The sequence below is a fragment of the Adiantum capillus-veneris genome, chromosome 5 (assembly GCF_014529385.1).
Source record: "Adiantum capillus-veneris isolate H3 chromosome 5, ASM1452938v2, whole genome shotgun sequence".
NCBI classification, from domain to species: Eukaryota; Viridiplantae; Streptophyta; class Polypodiopsida; order Polypodiales; family Pteridaceae; genus Adiantum; species Adiantum capillus-veneris.
Genome location: NC_140935.1, coordinates 76,318,817 through 76,331,289, shown reverse-complemented (window position 1 = coordinate 76,331,289; position 12,473 = coordinate 76,318,817).

Below are 12,473 nucleotides of genomic sequence, written 5' to 3'. Positions count from 1 at the left end.
TTGGGTGTAGGTCTCTCTCTCTCTCTCTCTCTCTCTCTCTCTCTCTCTCTCTCTCTCTGCAGAGGTCATCTTTTTTGTTAGCTGTCTCTCTCTTCTTCTTGCAGAGGTCGTCTATGTCGCCTTCTCTCTCTCTCTCTCTCTCTCTCTCTCTCTCTCTCTCTCTCTCTCTCTCTCTCTCTCTCTCTCTCTTTCATTCTCTCTCTCTCTCTCTCTCTCTCTCTCTCTCTCTCTCTCTCTCTCTCTCTCTCTCTATCATGAATTCAAGTGTGCATTTGTTACTATAAATGTACACGTATTTTTGGGTTCTTAAAAATTACTTATTTGGTCGTACCACCCATTAAATGCATGTCCTTGTAACACGTGTTCAATATATGCGACTCGCTTCGTTAAAAATGCCAACAGTACTATCTATTATTGTATGAAAAGGGGGAGAGAGAGAGAGAGAGAGAGAGAGAGAGAGAGAGAGAGGCGAGAGAGAGACCGAGAGAGAGAGAGGGAGAGAGAGAGTGAGTGTGTGTGTGTGTGTGTGAGAGAGAGAGAGAGAGAGAGAGAGAGAGAGAGAGAGAGAGAGAGAGAGAGAGAGAGAATAACTCGTGTGGTCAAGCTAATTACAGACCGAGAGAGAGAGAGAGAGAGAGAGAGAGAGAGAGAGAGAGGCTTGAGAGAGAGAGAGAGAGAGAGAGAGAGAGAGAGAGAGAGAGTGAGGGAGTGAGAAAGAGACACCTAAGAAGGTCTCTTCCTTCTTCAAGGTGCAGGAATCAGAATCTTGAAGACCCAAAACTACATTTCCTGTCCTAAACCTCTACTCCAACAACAATGTTTAGTCCTAGCAAAGGTAAAGTCAATCTATTCAGTTTCATTATGTGCTTAGTTTAGTTGTGTTAGGGATTGTGCTTCAAAATGTAAAAGACCATTTCACCATTCATAAACCATCATTGGATCACGGCGCGCCGGTAACATTATGGCGATTCGTTTTCATACTCTGCGCACTGTGATCCTCTTTTGATATTTACAAAGGATTTTTTTGTAGAATAATATTGTAGGTATTTCAATGCATGAAAGCCTGTTAAGTGGATCACGACACGCCAACAGAGTTGTTGACGTTAGTTTACATACTCCACGCGACGTGATCCTCTTTTGATATTGTACCAACGTTTTTTTTGAAAATAAAATTTCATTGATGTTTCGTCAGCTATTCTATTTTATGAAAGCCCATTAAGTGGATCACGACGCGCATGTAGCTATGTGGATTTTTGTTTATGTACTCTGTGTGCCATGATCCACTTGTATGGCTTTTACTTTTCACAAATATAACCCAGTTTTACATTTTATCCATGCTAATCATCTTATTTTATAGTCTATATGATTAGTTGGTAATAATTGTGAGATACCTAGCTATCGTTTGTTCAAAACTTATATGATCATTTGGTGCTCTCCTTTTTATATATGTTTGATGAATCTTATATTTATGAGTATGAAATAAATGGCAGGTTTAAGATCACATAGGAGGAAGAGGCAGAAAATAGATCCCGAGCGCATTGTTGGCCAAGGAAACTTTCCGAGAAGACTGTCGGAGCTGTTAAAAACATCAATGAAGAGGAATGTAGACTTTACAGAACCCATTGATATATCTGCTGCCGAGCCTCCCATTAATTTCGAGGCCTACTCTAGGTTTGGAGGAGCCTGATACTAACCCATCTATAGAAATGGATTCCCCTTCTACTCCAAAATTTACTTTACCCAACTCACTTAAGAGAGAAGTGGATTTTTCAGCACCTCCAAAAGAAAAAAGAGACAATTATTTATGAAGACCCTACAGTGATTGATGAAAGGCTTTTAGATTTTGTAGTTTTGTCTGGGACTGGTGATAAGTTTTATTTGGTCTCTTGTATTTTTAATGCTCCATTTCATCTTGATGTGTTTATAGCTGAACAGAGTGAACACTTGAAGCTGGAACGAGAGAAGTTTGAGCTTCACACTCAAGAGGGCAGGGTTAATGTTGGTGAAATGGTAGTAGTCCATTTAAAAGACTGTGATCCTAAAAGACAGTCTTACAAGAAGTATAATCAACTGTCTCTTATGTACATGCCCCATTGGTGCAGCTTACGTGAACGGGAGTGCAAGCTTATTCAAGAATCCTTTGGATTTCTAATATTTTTAAATGGATTATTTACGAGTCTTATGAAAGATCCTAAGGAGGTCATGGAGGAACAAGATTTACCAGCAGATGAAAAAGAGGAAAAGAATGAGTAATGTATTAAAGTGACAGAGATAGAGGAGTCCATTGATCTTGAAGAAGAAGTAAAAGAGGTGAAATGAAGCAATCTTCTCTCAGTGAAAACCTCAGATATCAAGCTACCTCTAGATGTGTCATGTTTCAATGAGCGGCAAGCCACCTTAATGCTACCAGGAGTGCCAGAGTTTAAATTTGGAGATAGGTCATACATTTTCCTTCATGATATACAAAGTATTTTTTGTTTGTGCGAGGACTTTGCACTGGCCACTATCTCCAAGTATCAGGAGGAGAGGAATGGATTTGTTTTAGATGACAATAGTGATGACGAGGCAATGGAGATCTCCAATAAACCATTGGACTGCCTTAAACTCTGCTTTGAAAAGGTAAAAAAGTATAAAGAAAGCCTTCCTGATGAAGCCACATTTCAAACTATTCGAAATAATCTTAAGCCATCAACTAGTAAACTATTTCAAACTATTCGAAATAATCTTAAGCCATCAACTAGTAAACAGGACATGGAGGATTGCTTTAAGCGACCAATGCAGGAGTCAACCGGATCAGTCAACCTATGGTAGGATGAGTTTTTTTTGCAAGATGAGAGTTTCATGGTATAAAATCCTGCCCCTCCCCCCATCTCTCTCTCTCTCTCTCTCTCTCTCTCTCTCTCTCTCTCTCTCTCTCTCTCTCTCTCTCTCTCACACACACACACACACACACACACACACACACACACACACACACACACACACACACACACAAACACTTCTTTTGTTTACATTCATGGATTGCTGAAAAGGACGACTTTCTTCATCGTCGAAGAAGACAGTTCCATGGTAGGTATGCAGCTCTAAGACAATATCTTCCTAGTTTATGCGAGGCATGTCGAGTTTACATAGAGAATCGGTCTTCCCGAAGCGTACTTTTTAGTTTGAGAATTTGTAGATTGCCCAATATTGAATAAAATATGTTAGGAATCTTAGCTATCAAATTTCATCTTAATTGCCAAACTCACTTTCTGGGATCTCCACTCTTGGCATCAAAAGTTGTAGCACCACTTGGTGTGATTTCACTCATGCAAGGTGGATCTCATAATTAGAAGCCTTGCTTCCACATACAAAATTACATCTTCAATCCTACTTTTGATGAGTACTTATTATTAAAGCCGGAGAAAATTGCCAAGGAGCCTTGCCCTAGCAAAAAGGGAAACCCCAAATTTTGAGGTAGGCAGAGAAATATTTATGCTTACTTCTTGAACAAAAAAGAGTTGCGATGTCCAATATTTGGGACCTCTCATCAAGCCTAGCAACATGCCTTGGATTTTCATCATCATAGCCTTGGCATGCTTTAGCTTTGGATAGTTCTCCTAATATTATTAAAATGCAAAAGTGTAATAATTTGAACGTACTTTCTGGCCCTCCTAGAAACATACAAAGTTTGCCCTCCTTGAGAGCTATACTATCATAAATTCTGGCTTGAGAAACCCTTGCTTCTCCTTGTACTTCTAATCTTTTCAAACCGTAAGGGCTTCAAAATTCATGAAACGTCTTTAATTGCATATGCACGCAAGTGGTGCCACTTTCTGCTCAAACTCTCACAGGGAGACATGGATTGCGATCCATGTCCCCGCACCAAATTGAGTGAAAATTTTTAGATCGATTCTCTGTAGTTTAGTTATCTCTTTTTTGCACTTATTTTTGGGTATAGATCAGCTTTTGGGTTCTGAGCATCAAATTTTCAAATTTTTAGAGTTTATGGTCTCACTTGCCAAAATATGGTTTTTGCATCTTTTTCCCTTGAACTTCTCAGCCCAATTTGATGGTTTTGGATGTCACCTAACCTACTTCTATGTGTTGAAATGAATCCTAGGTACAAAAAAAAAACAAACAATATAAAACTGAAAGTAAAATGGATTATGGAACAATACTTTCAAATCATAAGAAAAAATGCTGAATGAAATGATTTTAGTATCTCACTCACAACTCCCTATGCCTATCAAGAGTAGACCTAGCACATTCCCAACTTCTAGCCTCTACCAAGCACTAAACCCCATGTCGAGCTGCTTGACTACTAAGGTGTAGACAGAATGAAAATCAAAATCGAAGGTCTCAAAAATAAAAGCTATGACTAGGTCACTCACCACCTAAGGATCACTATTCTCGGAAATGACACCAATGTTAGCGGGGGGTCTCCACGATCGGATGTCTGTAGCATAGCTCTCTGGCACTAATATAATGTCAATACGCAAAAAAGCGACTCGGATGAGGCATGGAGACTCTTTGAGGGTGTCAACCTCAAGAAGTGAACCTACAGAATGAAGCCATCTCTAGCACTAGCAAATCTACCACTCTCTACTTCGACAATTTGCCTATGTCCTTTCTCACCGCTCTCGGTCATCATGCCATTTTGACACTCAAATGAAGTCCAAATGCAACGAAACTTTGGGAAGAGGTCCAAGACACCTAGGGGCACTATCCTACTAAGTTTGGTTGCAATCTGATAAGGTACCAAAATCACGATCCATCATGATCAAGGTCTTGAAAACTACAACATAACAATTTAGAAAGGTCTCCCTATGGTCTAGTAACACTCTCCTATGGTCAAAACATTAAAAAAAAACCATTAATGCACTCAAAACAACCAAATTAGCTCACAGATAGGTCGTCGCAAACCACAATAAAATTGACAATGGTCACACTTAAATTAAAGAGTAGTAGCAGCACAATGCAATTATTGAAAACAAATTTGGATTACCAAAGCTCAAGAAAAATGGACTACAATGCGTGAGAGAGTAGCTGCTCTCAGTCGTACGCTTCAACCTCCAAAAACTTTGATAATGAAGATTATAATTTTCAAACTTATAAAATTGGGTTTAATAGCTAGGGATTCTCTTAGCTAGCGGCTAGCGGTCAGCTTACAAGGCTCATACTCAGAATCAAACTTTACAACTTAAATTTTACACAGGTTGGTTCAGAGATCATTTGGCTAAAAATCGAAATCTCTCATATTTACAAGGCTTTTTGAAAATATAATTATGAGACATAAAAAAATTATGGCTTCATGAGGTGGTCAACTAGGGAGATGCGCCCATCTTCCCAACATCTTAGCCAAAACATTTAGAACTTAACACAACGAGTAAATCCCTCGCTTGTCCAAGAAACACACATAAGTCACTTGATTGTCCATCCGAAGTTAGTCCTCGCATCAAACTCAGATGCAACTTTGTCCTCTCAATGCCTAGTTTGCTACAAATTTTTTGATGGATAGAGTGGTTTCTACACATTGGCGTATGGTCACTATTACCATCTCATTTGCTTAATTCTAGACTAATGCAAAATAATCATCAATACGTTGAACTCACCTTCATCTTCAGCTTGACAATTGTACACTCAATTAGATATTTGTGCCTCGTCAGTACCAACACTTCAATCTCATGCAATATCTTTTTACTGTAGAACATGTAATATAATTTTTTAGCTCTATTTGCTAATTATCTATTGTGAAATGTACTATGAACGTACTTATACATGCTCCAATGTCTCTTAGAGCACGCATTTGCTGTACATTACAACATAAATTGCTGATAGCCGTTTTTCGGCTCTTTGTAATTGCCACAATGAGTTACCTCACCCTACCAAAATCACCCAAACACTGTGGCTATCCCTTCCATTTCACTGTACATAGGCGTGCGTGAGTCACGGGACTTTTCCCATATCTTCTTCAAAAACCCTCAATTAGCTAGTCATTGGGCTAGTTGAGCCAAAAATTAAAAAATAAAAAAAATAAAAAAAATATAAGTATATTATGGCCCATGCGTATGTAAATATTTCTTTATATATAGGGCCTAAATAAAAGATTTTTTCATAATCATTTTGGTATTTATTTAAATATTTCTACCTAGGTGTGTGTTATTTATGCTCTGTACATTGCCTCACCATTACCACAATTTTTTCTTACCATTTTTCATACTCTTTATTCCATATAGAAATATTTTCATGTAAGCTTCTCTTATATTTGGTGTAACTCCACCCCAACAAAAATCCAAAAAAACTAGTTTTATTTATGTGTATATTTTTTCACTATTTTGATTTTTCCCTTCCTACATCTATTTTGTTTTTTTCTAAAAAATTAGAACACCAAAAATATTTATGGTAGCCTCATAATGAGAGAGATTTCTTTTGACCCCTTTATATTTTTTCCACTTATATTATTTATATTTGACATGTACATATTTTTTAGACCCCTCAATATTTGATTTTCTTAGTTGTACTATTCACTTATATCCTAATCTCAACAATATCTTCAATTATAGACCTACCAAATAAGGTCAAGGGTAGGTGGCATGCATACATGCACTATGGAGGGCTCACTCTTGGAGGTATTCAAAAGAATCATCCAAAGAAGGACCCCACAAGGACCTTGCAGTGGAAAAAAACGGACGGTTTTGCTGAATTTTTAAAGATCACTTGCTCTCCGAATTTGAAAAGGTGATACAAACAAAAGTTGTAGCTCGTGGGCTGAACTTTTGCCTCAAATTTTTTCATATTTTTTTGAGCTACGAGCTGTGAGCTATGATTTTTTTAGTGGACCCAGTTTTCCCATGCTATGCAGCCACACTCTCTCTTCCACTTTATCATTTTCCTCTTTCACACACACTTCTCCACTCATCATCCCCATCTCTCTCACCACTCCTCTCTGCACACTACTCACCTTCTCCTCAACCTTGAAGAATAAGAGAAACCATGGTGAACTCATACCTCCCACACACAATTCCATTCAAAAATTGACCACCTAGTCTCATTTTTCCTCCTCCAATTTACCCATATCTATAAAAAAACCACAAAATTCATCCTCTTCTCTTAAAAGACAGCATCATGGTGGTTGATTACTCAGCTTCAATTACCTTGTCTCTCAAGGAAGGTCAAGAGTGGAGAAGAAATGTACCGTCAAAGCTAGTGGACCGTCAACAAGCGTCAAAATCGGCCCTACTCAAGACACTTGGAGCATCAACCTTGTAAGAAAGCCACCTTTTCTTACCTCTTAAGAGTTTTTTTCTTCCTTATTTGTATCCTACATGGATACTCCCATTGTAAATATCCAATTCCATTTGTAAATTAATACTAACTCTACTAACACTAACCCACTATGAAAAGTCCTATCACCTCCATTTCTCTCCTCTCTCTTTCCTCACCAACTTCTTGATAATTCCAAGCAAAAGAAATTAGATAAATTGCTGAAAATCTAACCCAACCATGGTTAGAGGAGTAACCCTAGCCTTCAAAATTGCTATAAAAGGAGGGTGTAGCTAGCACAAAGGGGGAGCCATAAGCAAGAGCACTATGCTATAGCTTGAGAAGCCAAGCTCAACCTCTCTAGAAGGAGCTCTTGAGTGGAAGCTCATTGTCTTATGCATGTGCATGTGTTGTAATAGGGGATTAGCAAGGGAACTCTATGCCATTGTAAGAGAGAGAGTGATCATTCAATTGAGAGTAGGAAATCTATCATTTCTCCTACTAGTGTAAGCCCAACATTTGCTGAATCAAGGAGGGTGGATTTGGACTAAGCTTGGATACTTTGTCTCCCTTCCAACGTGAAGTAATGGACAACAATGATGCGTAAGTGTCTTGGTGTTTTTTGTTAAGTTCTTGATAGCTTGTTCTCTGGTGTTGTCATCAACTAGCCATAAATCCCACATACTGTAAGAGGGCGACAGGGTGGAGAGGACTCCCCTGGCTTTAAGACAGTGATTGGGGTGGCTTTTCTTGTGATGTGTTGTGGTGAAATTTACGCAAGCTATGTTGAACAGATACTAATTTCACTTTGATTTGTCATGACAGATTTGTAAGAAGGTATTAATGCAACAAGCACCCCCTCCCCCTTTCTCTCTCTTTCTTAAATATATAGTTGTGTTTGCTTGATCATTGCCGATACGTTTCAAAGCAGCCTGAGCACTATCTCTCTCTCTCTCTCTCTCTCTCTCTCGTGTTTTAGGGTGTGAGAGTATTCCATTGGTGTTAGGGTTAGTGTAAATTCCTTGCTTGTTTGTGGGTTGCTCTAACGATTCTCCTCTTTTGCGTCCTAGTTCGCTCTTAAACTAGGTGGTGCCCCTTGTGTAGTTGGGATTTGGCTGTGGGTTTGTTGTTTTGGTTTGTGTTGTGTTGTGCCCCAGCCCCATTGAGCAGCACGGGAACCTTGAAGGGTGTCTAGAGGCCACTCTTCTTGTTGCCCGCCCCGGACCGCCTCAAATTGGTGCCCCCACTGAGGACAGGCTTGTGTATGTTTTGTGAAGGCTCAACCTTTAGCATAATCAAGTAGCTTGCATGAATCACGAGAGTTTGTATGATCCCTTCATTCCCATTGCAAGGCAAAAGGTACACATAATTGTTAGTACTAAGTTGCAATTTCAACGTGTCATTCGTAGAATTTTAGGTCCTCTTAGGTTGGCCGAGATAAACGCTTTAGTAAATCCTTTTATTTTGCCTCTCATTAGGTACGACCTTAGTTTGGACGTCTATATTTTTGTTTTGTTTTAAGCATTAGGACATGCATAGGCCATGGATAATGGCCCAGGAATAGAGGTTTTTCCCTTTCATTTTACTCCACACATTAGAATAAACGTTGCAATTAGTAGAAAGATCCATTTTCAACAACGAATGGTGTTCATGTTTGGTGCCCAAAGAGCAGGAGAAATTCTTGCATCACCAAACCCTATCATTCTACCTCTCATCAACTACCACACTTCTTTTGATGTACATGTGTTCATTTTATTTTAAAATGAAGTGCAGCCCGGCAAAATAGTGTGTATGTTTGTTTTTTCTTTGTCCAAGTTGTTACAAGAAACAAAAAAACGATCATTTGTTCTAACTGGGAATGTGTGTGCAGTGAAAGTTCAATCCTTAGAGATCTAGCTCTATTACCAATTGAGTTGCAGGAGCAAGTAGTAAGGCGTCTCCCTCATAACAAGAGGGTGGTGAAGTTAAGACGGAAGGTCCTACGCGTGGATTCCATTTTCCTCTTGTTGTTGGGCACTAAGGAAGACCGCGCATTCATCCAACTAGTGTGTGCCCTAAGATTGGTAAATAGAGTGAAATTTGGCGTTTGGCGAGTGCATTTCACCATTGAGGAAGACTCTTCAGGAAACTTGCGGCCAGAGTTCATGCTTCATAGACTCACATTTGGTGAATTTTTCCCTCATTTGCGTCTTATTAATAGTCTTCCTTTCGCTTTCAACAAAGGAGATAGGGAGCTATTTAGAGCTTGTCTTAATAAAGAGAGCATAGAGAAGATTGCAAATTTGTATAAATTCTCATCCTTCTCTACTTTCTATGACACTTTGTTCATAGAGACATTGTAAATCTCTTTATGCTTTTGAATGATTTAACCATAATCCTAAGGAGTTTTTGTCCAGGAATTTTGTAGCACAAGTGGAGTCTTTAAATCTTGCAAACTTGATTGGACTTGATGAGGATGTTCTTTATGAAATTGTGAGAAGGTTGCCTCACTCCGACTGTGTGGAACTCGAAGGAAAGGAGCTCCTAGTCAATTGCTACTTTCTCACGGCCTTCGACGAGCATGAAGATCTAGTTTTTATACAAACCGCTTGTGCGTTGGGAATTGTAGAGCAAGTGCAATTTATCACTTGGGACGTGGTTGCTCTTTTGGATCCAGAAAATGAAGTTCTAGAGATTTCTGTTTATCGCCTTAGCTTTGAAGAATTTCAACCCTTCTTAGAGCTCATCAATAGTCTACCTTTTTGTTTTGATCAAACAAATCGAGACCTTATTGAAGCTTGGATAGCTGAAGAAGAAAACCTAGAGTGGTATTTTCTTACTTCTTCATTTGCAGGCGAGTGGTTCTAAATCTCTATTGTATCCCTTATTGTAACTCGTGTTGTAATCTTTCATAATAATGGAGAGCCAACGCCAAATGTCTGGATATCCTCTTTTCTTTGGAGAGCCTGGAGAGGATGCAGAATTATTTTTAGCAAATTTCAAGATGTCTTGCCGTATCAAGAGGATAGTAACCGATCAAGAACGTGTAGAAATGTTTGAGGTGGTCCTTAGGAAAGATGCTAGTACTTGGTTTGACTCTTTGCCTGAGGAAGTTAAGGGGAATTACACAGAAGTTTTGAATCGTTTTAAGAGATACTTCTTTGATCCCCAAAACACTCAAAAACTATGGCAAGACATTGTTTCTCATAAGCAAAAAGACTTAGATGACTACTACTTGTACAAGCAAGAGTTTCTACGTCTTTGGGCTCTATGGATACGAAATGTTGCTAACCCTGGTGATGGTGCAGAATTTTTAAAGAAGGAGAGGTTCATAGCCGGACTCTTTCCTGACCTTAAGGTAAAAGTTGAGGCGGGTGCACCTGCTACTTTTGATGCAGCTGAAACTAGGGCTGCTGAGAAGTATAGGAAACTCAAGTGCTTAAGGGGAGAGGTTCCAATAGAAGGTCTTAGACCCAAAGGTAAGTCACAAGCATCAACATCTAGGGAGCTTCCTGAGGTAACGGCTGAAGTGATTGAGAAGTTAAATGAATCTTTAAGCAGCCTGTCAATTCACCTTGCACAAGCTGTAGGTCCAAAGGGACAAGCAAAGAAGTCAGAAGAGAGAGAGCCACGAACTAGGAGAGTCTTGCAATGTTGGAATTGCGGAGAGTCTGGACATGGGATGTATAATTGTCCTTGGCCCCGTGGAGAGCCAGGGAGACCTAACTTGAATTACCCAGTGATGAATGCAGGAGAAGGAGTGGTCAACAACCAAGGCTTCTACAAAGGCCAAATGGACCAAGACCACCTCCACAAGGGGTAGAAGGAGTTCCACCTTTGCCAGATCCAAATGTGCATGTGGTAGAGGTGACAAATTCAAATGAGGTTGACATGGAAGCCAATGGCATTAAGCGTGGCCGAGGAAAAGGTAAAGAGAAAGAGGGTGTCCCATCACAGAGTGACCATGGACAAGGCAAGAAGGCAAAGGAGACCAAGGAAGCTAAGAGGACTCGACGTCGTATCAATCTCCAAGACTTCCCTCTTGGACATGGTATGGCTCCGTACAACTTGTTGGAAGACATGAGAGGTAAGGGTCCTGATATTTCATGGCCTCAATTTCTTGCATTATGTCCACAAGTTAGGAGGGATTTAACAAGGGCAGTTAGCACTAGGAGAAAGGTAAAAGAGAGTGTGCCTGTTGTAAAAATTGCACAAGCTGAAATGAATGAGGACATTACACCGGTGCTAGACTGTTACATCAAAGGGAGATTGGTTAGGAAAGGTCTAGTGGATGGGGGTGCACAAATTTGCATCATGACAGAAGGGCTCATGCAAAGACTAGGCATGCACATCCATGAGACACCTGAAATCAAAGTGAAAATGGCAAACAATAGCAAGGCTAGGTGCGTAGGCATTTGTAAAAATGTTTTTGTGGAGGCCTTTGGCATTAAGAAGGCAGTGGATTTTTATGTTATGTCGACCAAGGGAAGTGGTTATCCATTTATCCTAGGAAGACCATGGCTAATGAAAATGCGAGCTTTGCAGGATTGGGAGAGTGGAAAGCTAATTTGCAGGAATGACAATCACAAGAAGGTTGTCTTTGACATGAAGGAGCAACGCCAAGAGGAGCTCCATGAAGAATCATCTCAAAGTGAGACGGAAGAAGGTTGGACCGATAGCACTTCAGAAGAAGAAAGTAGCGGCAGCATTACTGAAGAGGAGTCTTCCATCGAAGTCATGGGGGTAAGGTTTAAGCCAAGCAACCAAGAGACCTCTTGTCAAGGTTTGGAGGAGGTAGGTTCCCAAGAGAACCAAAAGGTGGAAGATGAAGGAATGTTAGAAGGTATGCTATCTACAACACTTACAAAGGATGAAAGAGAGGAGTTCAAATGTGTGCTAAGGAAATTTCCGAGGCTTTTTGCTAAAGACTACACCGATGTGCGTGGAGTAGATGTTGTTCAACACAAGATTGAGTTGAAGCCAGAGGCCACACCTAAGGCTCAAAAGCTACGAAGGCTAGGAGTCATTAAGGAGCAGGCTCTACTCAAGGAGGTAAGAAAGCTTCTAGCAGCAGGTTTCATTTATCCAGTGGAGAATTCAGAGTGGGTCTCTCCCGTTGTTGTCACTCCTAAGAAAAACGGCAAGTGGAGGGTGTGTGTGGATTACCGTCCACTCAATGAGGCAACAAAAAGAGATCACTTTCCCCTCCCATTTCAGGATGAGATACTAAATGAAGTAGCTGGTCATGA